General features: G+C 38.1%; 1 protein-coding gene across 1 annotated transcript in view; it reads left to right on the forward strand.

Moving 5' to 3' along the window:
- Spag16 (sperm associated antigen 16) overlaps positions 1-18,954 on the forward strand; it is an 864,135-nt gene that overhangs the window by 557,835 nt on the left and 287,346 nt on the right. The window lies entirely within an intron of this gene.

An 18,954-nucleotide genomic window follows, 5' to 3' on the forward strand; every position in this document is an offset into this window, starting at 1 on the left:
TTTGTTATTAAAAATGGTGTTTCACTTATTTACTTTAAAGTAATTCTGAGTATCTTATTAATGTCTTTAATTTTATGGTTTATATTAAATAAGATGCTTTAGGACTTACTATATAATCAAACTATATGAATGCCTGGTGAGTGTTAGAGAATGGTGCACATATGGTGCCTCCTGGGTGTGCACTTCTGTGCTCCTGTCTCCCTTTACACGCCTTCATATCATGTCCTATCTCTCCTGATTGGTCTGATGCTGATTCGAATGTTTCATTCCCCTATAATTATTATATCTCTTTGCATCTCTTAATTTTTACTTTATAAAACTATTTGCTTCATTACCTTGACACACAGAGGGTGACAGTTTTTATCATTACTTTGAATTGAGACTTTCAGTACTTCAAAGAGTAATGTTTGCCACCGTGTGTCTCCTGCATTTGGAAGTAAGTTTTTTCATTAGGACAGTCTTTGCTTTATTGCTGTAACCAGAAGCCTAGTGTCTCAATATCTATCTCCTATTTAGTCTTCCTAAATTATCTTAAGTGCCCTATATATAGAACATTGTTTGATTTCTGCTCTGTGTACTTAATTAAAAGTCATTTACTCATAGTGGAAGAACTAATTCTAGTCATTCATATTTACTGATGATTCCTAAACATTTGATTATAATACTGCATATTATATTTTGTAATAATGAGATGTTTTATGTTTGCTGTGTCTCTGGAGAAAGGGGCTTTAAATTTTTTTCTTGAATATTTCTTTTGATGTATAATGCTACTTTCCCCCCCTCCAAGATTTAAGATCTTACCTTTTTTTTATGTCTCCTTTTAGTCAGGATTATTTTTGACATGCTATTATTTCCCTGCATTTTCAGTGATATGGTCTGACCTATTGTCTACAGGCAATATCCCTCTTTCTTCTTTTGAATATTAGTTTTTTTTCAAATATTTTGCTTTTATTCTTGAAATCAAAATTTAATTACATCATTTTCTCCCATATCATTCTTCCATCAAACCTGTCCCATATAACCCCATGTGTTCTCTCTCTTTTTCTCTGTCTGACTGTCTCTTATCTATGACATATAGGATTATATTAATAAATAGTCATAAATATATTAATACAGCTTTTACAGCCCATACAATGTTAAATGTTATTTGTTTCTGTAATCTTTCAGGGAGGGTCATTTGTTATTGGATTACTGTTTGGTGTCGTCTGCCCTGGCGAGATTATTTCCCTCACTCTCAGCATTTTTTATTTGCCTGTAGTTCTTTGTCTAGGATTGGGGCCCCCTGAAATACACCCCTTCCATGTTAGCATGCTTGTTTTTGTCAACCTTCTTCTGGTGTTGTTTCAGCAACCGTGTTGATGAGACTTCATAGGTGTAGCTTCTCTGACATTCCTAGGAGACATGGAGTATTTTTTTCCCGGTGTGTAATTTACCTTCTTTAAATATTCCAGCTTGACTAAATTGTCTCTCCTTTGGTTGGGTTTCATTTTAAGCACTTTTATTTGATCCTTTTTGTTTCTTTTTTTGTTTGCATTTTGATTTACTATTATATTATTAATAATGCCAGATGCATCAATTTTTTCCTTGGCTAATGCAGTCAGTTGTCTCTTTATCGTCTTATTTATTTCTATCATAGATTTTAACTAATGTGACTGTATTTCTGCATTTAAATAGCCTGAGATGATAGTTTGTCCTGATGTTTGAAACTCAAAGGTACCCTCTTTTGTTATTATGGAAAAACATAGTCCATTGTTTGGATTTGGACAAGGTAGAATCAATATGAAAATATATTATTAGTCCTACAATCATGATCTATATTTACTTTACTGTGATGTGTCTTGCCCCTCAAGCCCCTGTACTTTTCTATCCCTTCACCACCATTTTCTAAAGAATATTGTTTATCTTTTGAACAAATGTCTTTCCTTCTGTGCACACTTTCTCTTCCCCAGAAATCTTTGCTCTGGTTTTTACCTTTTCAGTGTTCTCATCCATACAAGGAATATTTTAATACTTAATTTTATATGAAATACTTTGTCATTTAATAAAATATTTCTAAATATTATATGTTATTTTTTTCGATGTGTATCAAATCCTATTATCCAGAAGAGCTAACCGCATTGTAGACCTGATTTTCATTGCTGCATATCCAAAATTTCATCATATAAAGAAGTAAAAAGTACTTTGTGTGGGGTACAAATATGTAGTCCATCAATTCCCATGAATTTGCAGTGATCATTGAAGACCCGTGCGTCCATAAAGAGGAAGGAATGAATGAAATTCTGGTGTAGGAGGGCCGTCTTTCTATGTGTTGCTTGTATTGGTTAATGAATAAAGAAACTGCCTTGGCCTGATAGGGGCAGGACTCAGGTAGGCAGAGAAGACAGAACTGAATTCTAGGAGGAAGAAAGCAGAATCAGAGAGCTGCCATAAAGCTGCCAGAGTCAGACATGCTGAATCTTTCCCTGTAAGCCACTGCCACGTGGTAATATACAGATTAATAGAAATGAGTTAAATCAAGATGTGAGGGTTAGCCAATAAGAAGCTAGAGCTAATGGGCCAAGAAGTAATTTAATTAATACAGTTTCTGTATGGTTATTTCAGGGCTAAGCTAGCTGAGTGGCTGGGACAAACAAGCGGGCCTGTTCCCTGCAACAAGGTTCTGCCTTCTCTTTCTGATTCTTCATTCTGTGCCTCCTCATTTACTTCCCCAATCCAAAAACTTGCTTTTCTGATATAGAGAGTAATGCACTCTCTTAAGGGTTTCACTGGAAGAAAGAGCCACCCACAGCAACCTTTGGTTCAAAGCTATAATTAAAAAGTATTAGCTGGGTTTAATTTTGTGAGAAAAATCAATTAAATAATCTTAAAAATAATTTACTGATAGTGCCCCCCAAATAAAGGATTTCTCAAAATAAGAATACAAGAATCTAAGCTCTTACCTGATATTGATATTTTATAAAATAACGTGTTTTATTCATTTTTTGCATACTAATCTCAGTTTCCCATCTCGTTTCTCCTCCCACTCCCCCACCTTCCCTCAACCCTACCTCCCACCTGCTCCTCAGAGGGGGTTAGGCCACTCCTGTGATGCCCACTAAGCCTGTCCCTTCAGTTTGTTGAGGCAGAACTAAGCTCCCCGTACCCCATGAGTAGGCTGAGTAAGGTATCTCTCCATAGAGAATGGACTGCACAGAGTCAGTTCATGCATTAGGTTAGATCCTGGTCCCAGTGCTTAAGCCTCACATTGTCACCTGCATTCAGGGGGCCTAGTTCATTTCTATGCAGGCTCCCCAATTGTCACTTCAGAGTCAGTGATCTCCCACTAGTTCAGGTCAGCTGATTCTGAGGGTTTCCCCATTATGGTCCTGACTCTTTTGTTCATATTATTGGTCCTCCCTCTCTTAGACTGTACTCCAGGAGCTTGGCCCAGTGGTTAGTTGTGGATCTCTGTATCTGCGTCCATCTATTTCTCGATGGAAGTTCTAGCTTTTCTGGGGTTGTATACTATAGGTTGGTTGTCTTTTGCTTTATATCTGATATGCATTTATGTGTGACTACATACTATGTTTTTCTTTGTAGGTCTAGGTTACCTCATTCAGCATGCCTTTTTTTCCTAGTTCTATCCATTTGCCTGCAAATTTCAAGATGACATTGGTTTTTCCCCCCTCTGAGTAGTACTCCATTGTGTAAATGTACTACATTTTCATTTTCCTTTCATTTCAGTTGATGGGCATCTAAGTTGTTTCCAGGAAACTAGACATCAAACTAACAAATAATGCAATTATAAATGGAGTACAGATCTAAACAGAGAATTTTTGTAAATGGCTGAAAGACACTTAAGGAAATGCTCAGCATCCTTAGTCATAGGGGACAAGCAAATTAAAACAACTCTGAGGTACTATCTTGTACCAATCAGAATGGCTAAGGTCAAAAACACTGATGATGGCTTATGCTAGAGAGGATGTGAATTAATGGGAATACTCCTCAGTTGCTGTGGATGAGTCTAAGCGTGTAGCCACTTAGGGGAAGGGGTGAGAGGGCATGTAATCAATGGCACAGCCCCTGGAAGGCAGGTGAAAAGCAGAAGCCAACTCTTTTATTGAGGGTATGAGCAGGCTGGCCTCTCATACCCTTTCCCAGGACCCAGCAGTGGTGTCAAGCTGGATTGCTGCGTTGTCTCTCTCTCTCTCATTGATCCAGGTCATCATGGCACTGGTGGTCCCCTGGCCTCATGACAGACTGAAGATTGGCTCAAGAGGAAGATGTGCATGGTCATCTGACCTTGAGATGGCTGCTAGCCTCCTCCTATACTCCTCCATTGTTGGTGGGAGTGCAAACTTGTACAGCCACTGTGAAAATCAATATGGCAATTTCTCAGAAAGTTAGGAATCAATGTTCTTTAAGACCCAACAATACCATTTTTGGGTATATACCCAAAGAAGGTACTCTCACATTACAAGGACATTTCCTCAATGTTCATAGCAACATTGTTCATATTCCAGAATCTGGAAATAATATTTTTTAAAAATTTCAAAATAAATGGGTATGATCTATCAAAGACAGAATGTGATGTCTTTTATTGTTATATGAGGCTTGTGCTTGTGTCTAAGGATGTTGACAAGAAACCTGTATGAGGGACTGGAGAGATGGCTCAGAGGTTAAGAGCATTGCTTGCTCTTCCAAAGGTCCTGAGTTCAATTCCCAGTAACAGCATGGTGGCTCACAACCATCTGTAATGGGGTCTGGTGCCCTCTTCTGGCCTGCAGGCATACACACAGACAGAATGTTGTATACATAATAAATAAATAAAATATTTTTTTAAAAAAAGAAACCTGTATGAGGACCTTGGATCACACAGATCAGAACACATAGAAAACCTCCCTTTATTGACTCCAATTCTCTCCAAGGAGCTGTGTCTCATACCTCTTGGATGTTAATTTTTATTTTTTAATTCTTTGGCAAGAACATACTGTGAAGTGCCTTTCAGAGATAAATTCTTTATAGAAAATATCAATAGTCTATTGATGGGACATATTTACCCGCCAACATTCTCCAGAGTACTCAGCTTCCTGAAGGCTTTTGCTGGAAGTCAGGTTGGCTGTCTCTAGCCTTTCCTTCCTGTGATTTAATGTGCCTTTTCTTTTTTTATTTTTCATCCTTACTTGCCGGGTGCTGGAGATATAAGTACGAGAATAGTGCAGTGGAACTGGGAAGGAACGCTTGGAAATGGAGCTCAAGGACTTGGAAAAACTGACTTTTAGTTTGCATCTCTGGCCGATATACACATCTGTAGCATTCTGCATGTGTAAGGTTCATCCGTCTGATTGCTCAGATCACTGGGACGGAGTCATTATATGTGAACCTGGGTTCTTATTTTTATTATATCTCTTTGAAAATTAGAAAACCATATATGTTAATGTAGATTTAGTGGTATGTATTATATATAAAAATATACCATATATAAAATCATGCCATATGCATGGTATATATGGGTTTCTTTGTATTCAGTGTAGTAAAGAAAATTCCTAGATCCACATACTGTTAAATCTAAACATAAATGCCAATTAATTCTAATATATTATTGGAGTAAAAATATATTGAAGTAAAAAAAATAGCACTCTAGAAGGTTTGCCTCCATTAACTTGGGAGCAATAATTAACAAAATTAAATAGTAAAATTAAAAATATTTTGACTAGAGAGATAGCTCAGCAGTTAAGAGCACTGGGGGCTCTTGCAGAGAACCTGGGCTAAATTGTCAGCAACCCATTCACATTGCCTTTCACAAATGTCTAACTCCAGTACCAGCGGATCTGGTGCTCTGTCTTGGTCTCTGCAGGCATCAGACACAAACCAGTGAGCACAGCTGTACATGCAGGCAAAACACCCACACACAAATGATTTTTAAATGATGATTTTTGTATTAACAGTATTTGTAATTTTTATTGATTGATTAGAAGCTCCTCACATTTCCTTCAATATTTATCTTTTCGAATCTACATTAATTATATGATAGATTCAACTTCTTACCCAGACTAGAGCTGTTTGTCTAAAATTACATATCCTGACTATAATAATACTTATCTTTTGTTTGAAAAATATCTTTGCTAGTTTCAGAAAATCATATATTCATTATATTTAAATTATTTACATATATAGTTGTTCAATTATGTATATTTTGGTGTACCTATAAGGTTATTACTAAGTCATGAAAGGGCATTTAACTTGATGTGCACTGTAAATTTTAAAATCTCTATGGTTATAGATGAATATTATTCAGTCACGTAAAATTGTTTTTGATATCTCAAAATCATTTCTTGTTAGTATACATTCACTGGGCTCCAGAGAGTTGGGGACCAGCAGTGTAGCCCACGTCATTGTGAGTTTATTAGAAAAAGGCTAGAGGCAGCCCTGGGGACTCCTACAGGCAGAATCCTGGGATGGCAGGACAGGACCCAGGTGAACTATGTTTTGATAGAAGTTATATAACATTTCTCAAATTACATGGCAAAAGAGGAAAAATAACTTTCAAGAACCATACCTTGCTAGCATGCATTTTATAGAAGCATCATTTGGAAAAATGCAAAAGTAATGCATGTTTTATGTTAAGAAAGAATATATTTTATGGGAAAGAATATAGAAAAGTTAGATTCCATTTGCACACATTTCAGCCAGAAGTGTTTGTGAAGAAAGTCTTGAGCAAGGAGACCATTCTTATTTATCATTTATTATATCATATACTTTCATAATTTGTAGCATTGACGTATTTTTTATTTCTATTAGTAAAAAATTTACTTTAAATGTTTGTAGCACAGTCTCTCTCTAGAGTCAGATGTGTGCTCCAGGATCTGGGAAGGTGAGAAGAAAAGCCAGGTGAGCTGTGGCTATCTGAGAGACGAGAGTGAACAATCTGTCACTAAGTCCAGAGAATAAGAGACTCTGGCATGAATATTCTTCAGTCTGATTTGCTTAACAATGACCTAATATGGCTTGTTTAGATATCAAGCCCTGGGCCCCAGCTCAATAAATCCTAATTCATTTTACACTGAAAATGATTGAAAACTGGGTTCTAAAAATTATCCTAGATATGTTGTACTAATGTGGTTATCTAAGCATAAATTAAAAACTATTGACTGTGTTGACATCAATAGGTAAATTTCTTTTCTTTCTTTCTTTCTTCTTTCTTTCTTTCTTTCTTTCTTTCTTTCTTTCTTTCTTTCTTTCTTTCTTTCTTTCTTTCTTTTTCCCTAGGGATGGGGGATGGAAACCAGCAGCCTGGCCTGGAATTCAAATACATATGGAAACTCACCTCTTTATGTATTTACCAAGTACTCGGGCCAGAGATCGGGTTAACACACCCAGATCTTCCCATTCTTACTTGAATACTTTAAATAATGCTATTGCTAAAGTAACTAATGTTACTTGTGGAATAGTACTTGGCCTTGTGTTAAATCCAATATAAATAAGAAAACAAGCTATATATTCTAATATGTGTGTATTTAACAGTGTTGACATTCTGACATAGTTCACCTCATTCTCGTTACAAATCAAAATTATAACCTGTGAACATCTGATGGTGCTTGTCATCTGTGGGATAAAAGGATTGTCAGGATCCAAGTGAGATGACAATGCTTTGGCCAAATGGTCCAGTGATGAACTGAAGAGTTAAGCAGGAGAGTGGGAAGGAGGTTGCAACTGTTTGGATTGTGTCATTGAAAAATTTATATATCACATTCAAAACCCCAAAATGCAATTGCATTTACTGATATGGAATTTAAGAAGTACTTAAGGTTGAGTGAGGTCTGATGGATGGAACTAGCCCAATCTGTCTTCTGTCCTCACAAGAAAAGCAAAGGTTAAAGACAACAATAATTCATTGTCTGTATTTGGGCTTTGGATACAGCTCAGTCAGTATTTGGCAAGCATGAAGGCCTGTGGGTGACCCCAAAACACAAAGAGAGAAACTCAAACATGGTAACAGATACTTGTAATCCTAGCACAGGGAGGGAGTGACAGGCAAACTCCTGGGATATGCTGGGTAGCCTTCATCTAGGCTAATTGGAGAATTCTAGGCCAGGGAGAAATTCTGTCAGAAAAGATGGACAGTATTTCTGATGTTCTCTGGCTCCACACACATGATCACATATCTCCCGCCTGTACATTTGCACACACATACAAACACATACACACACAAAACAAAAAAAAGTCTAATATGAGGTTTTCATTTTTATTTAGTACATATTAACTTCACTTCACAGTAAAAAAAAATCACTTAAGAAGCACGTTTATATCTACAGGAAACAATAAACACCAGGAAACATTCTCCGCTCACTTAGAGCCTGAAAATTTATGTTGTGTATCTTTTGTTTTTCTTCTTCCATCCCCTCTAACCTCCTCTTCATCAGCAGCCTGTTTCTTCTGTCTTGTTATTGAGCTGTATTTTATCCCTTCCAAAAGCCATTTAGGCCATATAGGCTTTGATGTAAGAATTCAACTGCAAAGAGATATTATAGGTGAAGGCACAAACCCTGACAGTCACTGGTGAGACCTTGTTGCTTTTTATTCTGAAACAGTCCTGCACATGTGTGACCAAGTGACAGGGATGCTCATTGCCATGGAGACCAGTCATGACAGCTCTTTTAAACATACAACACACGGCAGTGTCTTCACTTTGACACAGACAACACAACTGTTTGGTACTCCTTCATTTATTCCAGAGAATCCCTCTAACACGTTAATATGCTATCTCATATGGCGTCCCCCAAGAACTTGCCCTTTCGAGAGCTGAGGACCATATACATTCTAATTGTGCAGTTCTATGTGTTTTATATACTCTGACTAGCTTATTTCTTTCCCCTAAAAGATGTTTAGTAAATTAGTAAGGTATAAAGAATAAAAGGTATTCATCAGAATTAGTGTAGAAGTAAATAGACAGAGAAAATTCCCAGGAAAACATTTCCTCCCCCATGCTATATATGAGGACTCTTTCTTAAGGCTCAATAAACAAGACTGCCGAATTTAGGGAGTGTGATGATAGAGTTTAAAGAGGAAGGCTGTAGGAAACTCATTTACTGTCTTATTTGCTATTTTTCTCCCATTTCTTTCACTTAAGCATCTTTCACTCCCGTTGGGGTGTTGAATTTCATTTTTATTTTTCTAAATTAGGTAGTCTATATGCAGAAGCATCATAATTAGGCCCTTTCCAATTTCTCTTAGAGGACTGTAAAGGCTTAGGATACAACCTTTCCTGCACCCGTAGCAGATGACCCTTGATGAGAGAGTTCGATAGATGCAGTTTCAACAGAGTCAGCGAGATGCCTGACACAGCCCTGGGCATCTGCCTACCGGAGTCTGATGATGACAAACCTCCCTGCAGCGGATCAGGCCTGAGGGCTGATGTTCATAACTTTCACTTTCCCTGGCAATCAGATGTCAACCTGCAAAAAGTTGCAGAATACGGGTTTTTTACCTATAGTATTAGATGTGCTTGATATATTTTGGCCAACAGGCAGGCTTAATTTTAATATCTCTCTGTTTATCATATTATGAGTAACAGATTCCCTCTTTCCCATATGATTTTTATATAGGCATATTGGTCAATACTGAGTGGAGCACACTTGGATATTATTTCCAAGCATCTGACTGTAATTCTATTCATGCCAATTTCAAACAATGACTTTCATTTACCTCTCATTATTTATTGGTAGAATGACTTTTTATATGAAGAAATATTGTCAATTTTAAAAGTTTCTTAAATATACAGACTTGAGCAAAATTTCCCACCTGGTACCATCCATAGTGTTTCTTGAAATAAACTGAATGTAGTTTGGTGACTAGTATATTTGGATTATTAAGTAAACTTCCTTACGCCAAAATGCACCATCTAAAAGTCTTATACGTTTTGCAACCACAGCACTTTTTCTTTTTCCATTAAATTCAGATTGTGACAAACAATTACGGGAAAAGGAGCCCTCCTATCCTAGGGGAGCAAAAAGTGTACTTCCAGATGATTCATCACCAAAAAAGCTCTGACTTTCCTGCAGCAGCCACAACTAAAGTGTTCAGGGCAATGATGTGCACAGGTTACTTGGGATCAAGGGCTAGCCTCTCTACTCCTCATACAGTCTTGGAGGTTTGGCATTTTGCATCCTATAATAGCAGTGATATAAAACCTGAAAAAGAGAACCTAAAAGGTGAGGACATTGTTTAAAATGCAGATGATAGTCATTCTTATTGAACCAGGATGTCAAACTTAGTTTCTTTTTCTTATAATTTGGAGAACTTCTGATTTCATATTTAAATCGTAAGTATATCACAACAAAGGGAAATGAAAAATGCATAGTTACAGTTGAGAGCTAACTAAAAATTACTTTAATTAATGCTACTCGAAAACCAAGATGCATTAAACATGAAATGTACTTGTGTGTGACCAGTGCTTACTGTGCCAGGGTTTGGCAGCAGGGCTATGACTGTGTAGATTTGTCATCTACGGCTACTCCTAAATTAACTCCGTGTTTGGGAAGAAATGCAGAGTGAGAACATCTTTTCCCATGCCGGAAAATTCAAACAGACTGAGTGACTGAAGTTGCCTTGAACCTGAGTGCTGCACACAAGTCCTTTGGAGTCAGAGTGCAGAGATAGCTGGGGGGGGGGGGGTGACTGCGGACAGTGAACTGCGGACATGAAAACTCAAAGAAGACACTTGTCCAGACTCAGCAGCAGCAATGGTCACATCCCCATGGCAATCTCAGACTCTGTTCTGTTCTCTCCATGGTTCTGCACAGAAAACCTACTTGAAGTTTAAAGGGATTTTCTGAAGGTCCATTTTAAAGTTTAGGTTTTATTAACTTCATTTAATATGCTAGGTGCCATCCAGATGTTAGTAGTGAAATGGTAGTAAGTTCTCTTTTATTCTAAAACCTTTATCACTTCCTGAGAAGATGCAGAAACTTAGGAATACAATTGTTTTTGCATCATACAAATGTGTTATAGAGCATAGGGGATCAGAACAGAGAAATGAGTGAGTACAGTGGTTTTGTTGCCAATCTCAGCATAATTTAAGCTCAACTGAGAACCAATATAAAGATGTGTACCACCCTATTAACTATACCCGAAAATGAAAGCTGAGCTATTTCTATGACGTTTTGCTAAGCCTACCCAGCTTTGAAAAAAAGAATAGAAGGAAACAGACCTCTTTTCAGAAAATATGCATCTCAAAGAGCCATGTGTTACCATCTCAGTTCAAAGAGATTTTCTGTTTGTGCCAATTTAAGATTATTAAATGACGTTAATGGGAGCAATTTTACAGCTCTAATTACAATGCTTATTATCATGAAGAATTTAATATAAATATGTGACAATTAGCTTGCTCAAGGGAAAACCAAAGATTATTTGTCCTACTCAAGATTTTCTGAAATTAATAACTTCTCTGTATAGTAATTCCTTAGCTCTGACAATGGCAGTGGGCGTCCTTTGTATGAACAGAGTTGATGTGCAGTCCAGCACAGGAACGCAAAGAAGCAGCTAAGGGTACACTTGGCAGGATTAGCTCCTCATCCACCGAATCACAGGAGCATGCAGTTGCAGACTTACAATTGCTCCGTTAAATTTATTTTTCAGCTAAGGTATATATATATACCTTATATTTTTTTTTCTTAAAGTGCCAAAACAACAAATTTCTGTTCTCAAATCCTACACTATCAGAGATCCTCTGAAGATTTCGATATATTGATTAATTCTATTTTGAAGCATAGTTTAGGTGAACTGTAAAACTTCTAAATCTAATAAAATAGCTGTACTGTTCAAACAGGGCTCTAATGTCTATCCAGCATCTAGCCATTGCCGTGTTCCTCATGGATTAGTATTTTTAATTAACTAGGCACTTCTCATTATATAAAGAAACAATAGTGATTTCAGAAAAAATATCTTTCATTGTCAAGTGTTTTGTCTACTTTCTCAATTTTAACTTGCCAAATGTTAAACAAATACCTATGGAAAATAATTACTTTTCCCCTTCCATGACTTCTTAATTAACTTAATCTATGGGGTTATACCAGGATATCTCTTGGTACTAAATGTGTCTAACGTGTAAAAGATAGAGATTTAAGTGAATTAGATAAACATCAGTATAACAGAGAAGCACATAATTGACAAAATTAAGATGTAGGTTGCTCACTGACAATTGTTTTCAGAAAAATAAAAATGAGACGTTTACAGACATACATCCTTAAGGTTATAGCAAGGTCTGACTTTTTTCAACACAGAATTCTACAAATATTAGATAAGAACTTGCAAAGAGCTGTTACCTAGTCATTCATGAAAGACATGTTTTAAGAGATAAAAATTCAATAAATTGGAAAATTCCAGCATATAGTGAAGCAGTATTATTTTGTTTAGCTGGAGTGGATTCTGTCAACAGCAATTTATAATAATCAGTTCAATGATATGATCCTTGGTTGGTGTTGAGATAATTACTATACTCATGTCTAGTAATTTTCAGCTATTAAGTGGAGTGTAAATAGCAAGCACAGACAGTAACTTTGACCCCTACACCCCCTTTACTATATACGTGCAATCTGCCTTCTAAGAACAGAGAGGATGTGGCAGAACACACTTATGCATAGAATGGAAATAATCCTACCTACATAATGTATGCCTGGGTGAAAACAAAACAAACAAAAAGAACACCTTGATATTTAGGCACTATGTAGCAGAAATAGAGGGATAGTGAGAGGGGCAATATTATTCATGAATGCTAAATACAGCCACAGGAGCCTCTGTTGATAATCCCACCACATAAAAGACAGGCAGAAAGAGGATGAGTCTGAGGTTTGGACATAGTAAGCCTCAAAACAACAACAACAACAACACACAAATGCATTCATGCATGCAAGCACACACACATAAACTTTTTCTTGGAAATATTCACATGGTAAATATGGACATAGAGATGATAGATTTCCAGAAATCTTTAAGACACAAAAGATTGAGTATGTATAAAGAATAGTAAAATCTAAGACAAGAGAATCTCAGAAAGATGCTGCTTTCAAAGAGGTTTTTTTTAAAATTTATTTATTTATTAAAGATTTCTGTCTCTTCCCCGCCACCGCCTCCCATTTCCCTCCCCCAATTAAGTCCCCCCCCCTTCAGCCCGAAAAGCAATCAGGGTTCCCTGTCCTGTGGGAAGTCCAAGGAACCCCTACCTCCATCCAGGTCTAGTAAGTTGAGCATCCAAACTGCCTAGGCTCCCACAAAGCCAGTGCGTGCAGTAGGATCAGAAACTCATTGCCATTGTTCTTGAGTTCTCAGTAGTCCTCATTGTCCGCTATGTTCAGAGAGTCCGTTTTTATCCCAGGCTTTTCCAGACCCAGGCCAGCTGGTCTTGGTGACAACCTAGATGCCCTTCAATGGAAGAATGGATGAAGAAAGTATGGAATATATACATATTAGAGTACTACTCAGCAATAAAAAACAAGGACTTCTTGAATTTCGCATGCAAATGGATGGAAATAGAAAACACTATCCTGAGTGAGGTAAGCCAGACCCAAAAAGAGGAACATGGGATGTACTCACTCATATTTGGTTTCTAGCCATAAACCAAGGACATTGAGCCTATAATTAGTGATCCTAGAGAAGCTAAATAAGGAGAACCCAAAGAAAAACATATAGGCATCCTCCTGAATATTAACCTTCAGCAAGCGATGAAAGGAGACAGAGACAGAGACCCACATTGGAGCACAGGACTGAAATCTCAAGGTCCAAATCAGGAGCAGAAGGAGAGAGAGCACGAGCAAGGAACTCAGGACCGCGAGGGGTGCACCCACACACTGAGACAATGGGGATGTTCTACTGGGAACTCAAAGAGGTTTTTACTTGTTACAGGATTTGGAATCATAGACCTCTTCCCCCACAGTTTATGAATCTCATTCCCCCTGTTCATAATAGCATTCATGAAATCTGAGGCAGGATATGTTTTTCTTTTTACTATTTATTGAAATTCTAAAATTAAAATAAAATTACACTACTTCCCTCTTTCCTTTACCTCCCCCCAAACATTTTTGTATCTCTTCCCTCTATGCCCCCAGTCTCAAAGTGATGTCATTTTATTATCACTAGTACATATTTATATAATAGACATGTAAATACAACCTGTTGAGTCTGTTTAGTATGGATTGTGTGTATATGATTTCAGGCATGACCAGATGATAAATTAAGAGGCTTGTCCATCAGAGAAGTTAATTATTGATTTCTCTGAGTTCATTGGTTGCCTATAGTTCTTAGCCTAAAGGTGGGAAACAGTAAAATCTCTGTTCTTCGGGTCTTGATTAGGCATCCGTATTTTTTGATGTATGATGGGTATAGGTTCCCTTCTACACCCATTTCTAGGAGGCGCAATCTCACCAGAGGTACCCTAGTCCTCTGGTTCTTAGAATCTTTCCACCTTCTCTTCAATGAAGTTCCCTGTGCTAGAGATGCAGGGATTTGTGTTTCAGATGAATCTGTTGGTGCTGGGCTCTCCATTATCCACTGAACTCCGCATTATGGCCAGTTGTGGTTTTCTGTATTAGTCCCTATTGGTTATAAAGAGAAACTTCTTTGGTGAAGGGTAAGAGCTACATTTATCTTTCTGTAGTGATTGGATGTGTTTTATAAATGTGTTTATAACGATGTTTGTCTAGTAAAGTGGTGGTAAAAGGCTTTCTTTAAGATCCATGACACTACTAGACCCGGGTAGTTGGTTAGTTGGCTAGTACTAGGCTTACCTTAAGTCCAAGTAAACAGCTGTTGGTTTCCACCAAGGTCTGGGGGTAATGATTACACCTTTAGAGATATCTTGCCATGCTGATCATTGCTAGAGTTTGGAGGCATCACAGCTGAATAAGGCTATGATTGATTGCTTCCCACCCTTGTCAGCTCACATAGAATTCTCATACTTCTATTTTCCCCTCAATGTGGTAAATTATTTCTTCTTGATCTTCTCTTTACAAGTCCAGATATGAGACATAGCTGGCCCTTTCTTTTTTTACATAGTAACTATTGTATTTTGCATTTTAGTCATCGTGATTTGATTTTTTTCTAGACCATATTATTGTCGTGGTCTTGCTTTATTTTATATTGATTCTTTCTTTGTTTAGTGGATTACATTGAAAACTTCCACATATCTACAGGATTTTGGTCCACTGATCCATACCTGGGTGTAGGAGTAGGCTGCTTGTTGGTTCTTGGCCGCTTAGCCCTGAAATAATCACACAAAAACTGTATTATTTAAATCACCGCTTGGCCCATTAGCTCTAGCTTCTTATTGGCTGACTCTTACATATTAATTTAAGCCATTTCTATTAATCTGTGTATCGCCATGTGGCTGTGGCTTACCTGCTAGAGCTCTGACCGATGTCTGTCTTTGGTGGTGCCATGGCTTCTCTCTGACTCTGTCCTTCTTCCTCCCAGCCTTCAGCTTAGTTTTCCCCACCTAGCTATGTTCTGCCCTGCTATAGATACAAAGCAGTTTCTTTATTCATTAATGGTAATCACAGCACATAGAGGGGAATCCCAAATCACCTAGGTATATGAATACCATTAAAATATTTTTAATATGTTGAATTTTATTGTTTCTTTTATATGCTTTTGGATTCCACATGCATAGGAAGATTAGAGGCATAAATTTTCCATTGGGTATGATAGAATAAAATGACAGGTATAATCCTTTTTGCACTTGGGGTCAGATTGCATTATCTGTCAATTGTTCTATTCTCTCTTGGAGCATGTGACAGATAACAGGGATGTGCAATCAGTGCTAGGAATCATGGGTAAAGCCCATGAATGCAGACATATGCAAAGTAACAAGGTTTCCTTCAAGCTGAAGAGCATGACCAAGATCAAGCAGTCTTGAAAAGACCCTCGAATGCCAATGTTTTAATTCAACAGAAGGCTTTGTGGACTTATTTCAAGCGATTCCTCATAGGGAAGTATATTTGTCTCTTTCCCACAATACAAGTACTATATTTGCTTTCCATGTATGGTCAGGGTTTCCAAAATTCTGTATTTCATGTTCTCATATACACCAGAGAAATAAGAGGCAGAAGGACTCTTGGTTAAGGCACAATCTCCCAATGAATCATTATTTTAAAAGTAAGAAAATAATGTTTATTGTCTAAAGAATTCATGCAAACCTACAAAACAAATACAATGAAATGCATTTTGAAAATAGAATTTAAAAATAGCAATGGAGGCACACTCATTTTATCCCAGCACTTGGGAGGCAGAGGAAGGTGAATCTCTGAGTTCAGGCCAGCCTGGTCTAAAGAGTGAGTTCCAGGATAATCGGGGCTACAGAAAAAAAGAAAAAGAAAAAGAAAAAAAACCATCTTGAAAAAAAAAAGAAAATAGAATTCCATGCAATTGCATGTTACAATCATCAATTTTTCTTAAAATTATCTAATTTTGTTTATGCATTTTTATATTATTGTGTAATTGAACTTTTAACTCCTGATGTTTTCTCTTCCTAAAACATTCATTTCCATTTTTTTCTTTTTTTTTAATTGAGAAAAGGAAGAAAAAAAAACAAGTTTCCACCTCCTCCCAGCCTCCCATTTCCCTCCCCCTCCTCTCACCCTTCTCCCCCTCCTCCCACTCCTCTCCCCCTCCTCCCACTCCTCTCCCCCTCCCTCTCCAGTCCAAAGAGCAGTCAGGGTTCCCTGCCCTGTGGTAAGTCCTAGGTCCTCCCCGCTCCGTCCATATCTAGGAAGGTGAACATCCAAACTGGCTAGGCTCCCACAAAGCCAGCACATTGCGTGGGATCAAAACCCCTTGCCATTGTCCTTGGCTTCTCATAAGCCCTCATTGTTCGCCATGTTCAGAGAGTCCAGTTTTAACCCATGCTTTTTTAGTCACAGTCCAGCTGGCCTTGGTGAGCTCCCAGTAGATCAGCTCCACTGTCTCAGTGGGTGGGTGCACCCCTCGTGGTCCCGACTTCTTTGCTCATGTTCTCCCTCCTTCTACTCCTCATTGGGACCTTGGGAGCTCAGTCCAGTGCTCCAGTGTGGGTCTCTGTCTCTATCTCCATCCATCACCAGATGAAGGTTCTATGATGATATGCAAGATATTCGTCAGTATTCCTATAGGCTAGGGTCATTTCAGGTTCCCTATCCTCAGCTGCCCAAGGAACTAACTGGGGACCTTGGCTTGGGCTCCTGGGAGCCACTCTAGGTTCAAGTCTCTTGCCAACCCTAAGGTGGCTCCCTTAACTAAGAATTGTGCTTCCATGCTCCCCTATCCAACCTTCCTTTATCCCAATCCTCCTTTTTCCCCAAGTTCCCCCCATCCTCTCCTTCTCCCTTTTCTCTCCCCATCTCCTCTTACCCCCATCCCACCCCACCCCCAAGATCCCAATTTTCTCCCCGGCAATTTTGTCTACTTCCCATAGCCAAGAGGGTAACTATATGTTTTTCCTTTGGTTCGCCTTCTTACTTAGCTTCTTTAGGATCACCAATTGTAGGCTCTGTGACCCTTATTTATGGCTAGAAACCAATTATGAGTGAGTACATCCCACATTCATCTTTTTGGGTCTGGGTTACCTCACTCAGAATAGTGTTTTCTATTTCCATCCATTTGCATGCAAAATTCGAGAAGTCATTGTTTTTTACAGCAGCGTAGTACTCTAATGTGTAGTATTCCACACTTTCTTCATCCATTCTTCCATTGAGGGGCGTCTAGGTTGTTTCCAGGTTCTAGCTATTACAAATAATACTGCTATGAACATGGTTGAGCAAATGCTCTTGTCATATGATAGGGCATCTCTTGGGTATATTCCCAGGAGTGGTATTGCTGGGTCCAGGGGTAGGTTGATCCCGAATTTTCTGAGAAACCGAAACACTGATTTCCAAAGTGGTTGCACAAGATTGCATTCCCACCAGCAATGGATGAGGGTACCCCTTCCTCCACAGCCTCTCCAGCAAAGGCTATCATTGGTGTTTTTGACTTTAGCCATTCTGACAGGTGTAAGATGATATCTCAAAATTGTTTTGATTTGCATTTCCCTGATCGCTAAGGAGGTTGAGCAAGACCTTAAGTGTCTTTTGGCCATTTGAACTTCCTCTGCTGAGAATTCTCTGTTCAGTTCAGTGCCCCATTTTTTAATTGGGTTGATTAGCATTTTAAAGTCTAGTTTCCTGAGTTCTCTATATATTTTGGAGATCAGACCTTTGTCTGTTGCGGGGTTGGTGAAGATCTTCTCCCAGTCAGTAGGTTGCCTTTTTGTCTTGGTGACAGTGTCCTTTGCTTTACAGAAGCTTCTCAGTTTTAGTAGGTCCCATTTATTCAATGTTGCCCTTAATGTCTGTGCTGTTGGGGTTACACAGAGGAAGCAATATCCTGTGCCCATCTGTTGTAGGGTACTTCCCACTTTCTCTTCTATTAGGTTCAATGTGTTCTGACTGATAGTGAGGTCTTTAATCCATTTGGACTTGAGTTTTGTGCATGGTGAGAGCTCCAGTGGCGCAATCGGTTAGCACGCGGTACTTATACTTCATTTCCATTTTTATTTTTCCTGTTTCATTTAACTTTGCTCTCATTTTTCATCTTCCCTGCTCCCTTCTTTTCTTTTACCCATTTATTAATTTTATTTTCACCTAGAATTTTTGTTATGCTTTTCTTATTTATGCTTTTACCTGACTTTTGATCATCAGTAAGTACATTAACTCTCTTTAATTGATTTTAATGACTTAGACATACCTGTTTGATTGGTGGTGGTGCTGTTTTGGAGGTTTGTTTTGCCTCTCTATCAGTACTACTGCATATCAAGCACTCAAAGAAAGGCTGTTCACAAGATAATCTTCAAAGAGAACCAGAAGACTCACTTCTCAACAGATGCACAAATCACAAAATTAAAATAAAAGACACGTGAAAAGGAGGTAACATAACTAACTCCTTAACTGCCAAAGCCAAAGATGCTGAAATGGT

The sequence above is a fragment of the Microtus pennsylvanicus genome, chromosome 17, assembly GCF_037038515.1.
Source record: "Microtus pennsylvanicus isolate mMicPen1 chromosome 17, mMicPen1.hap1, whole genome shotgun sequence".
In the NCBI taxonomy this organism is placed as follows: domain Eukaryota; kingdom Metazoa; phylum Chordata; class Mammalia; order Rodentia; family Cricetidae; genus Microtus; species Microtus pennsylvanicus.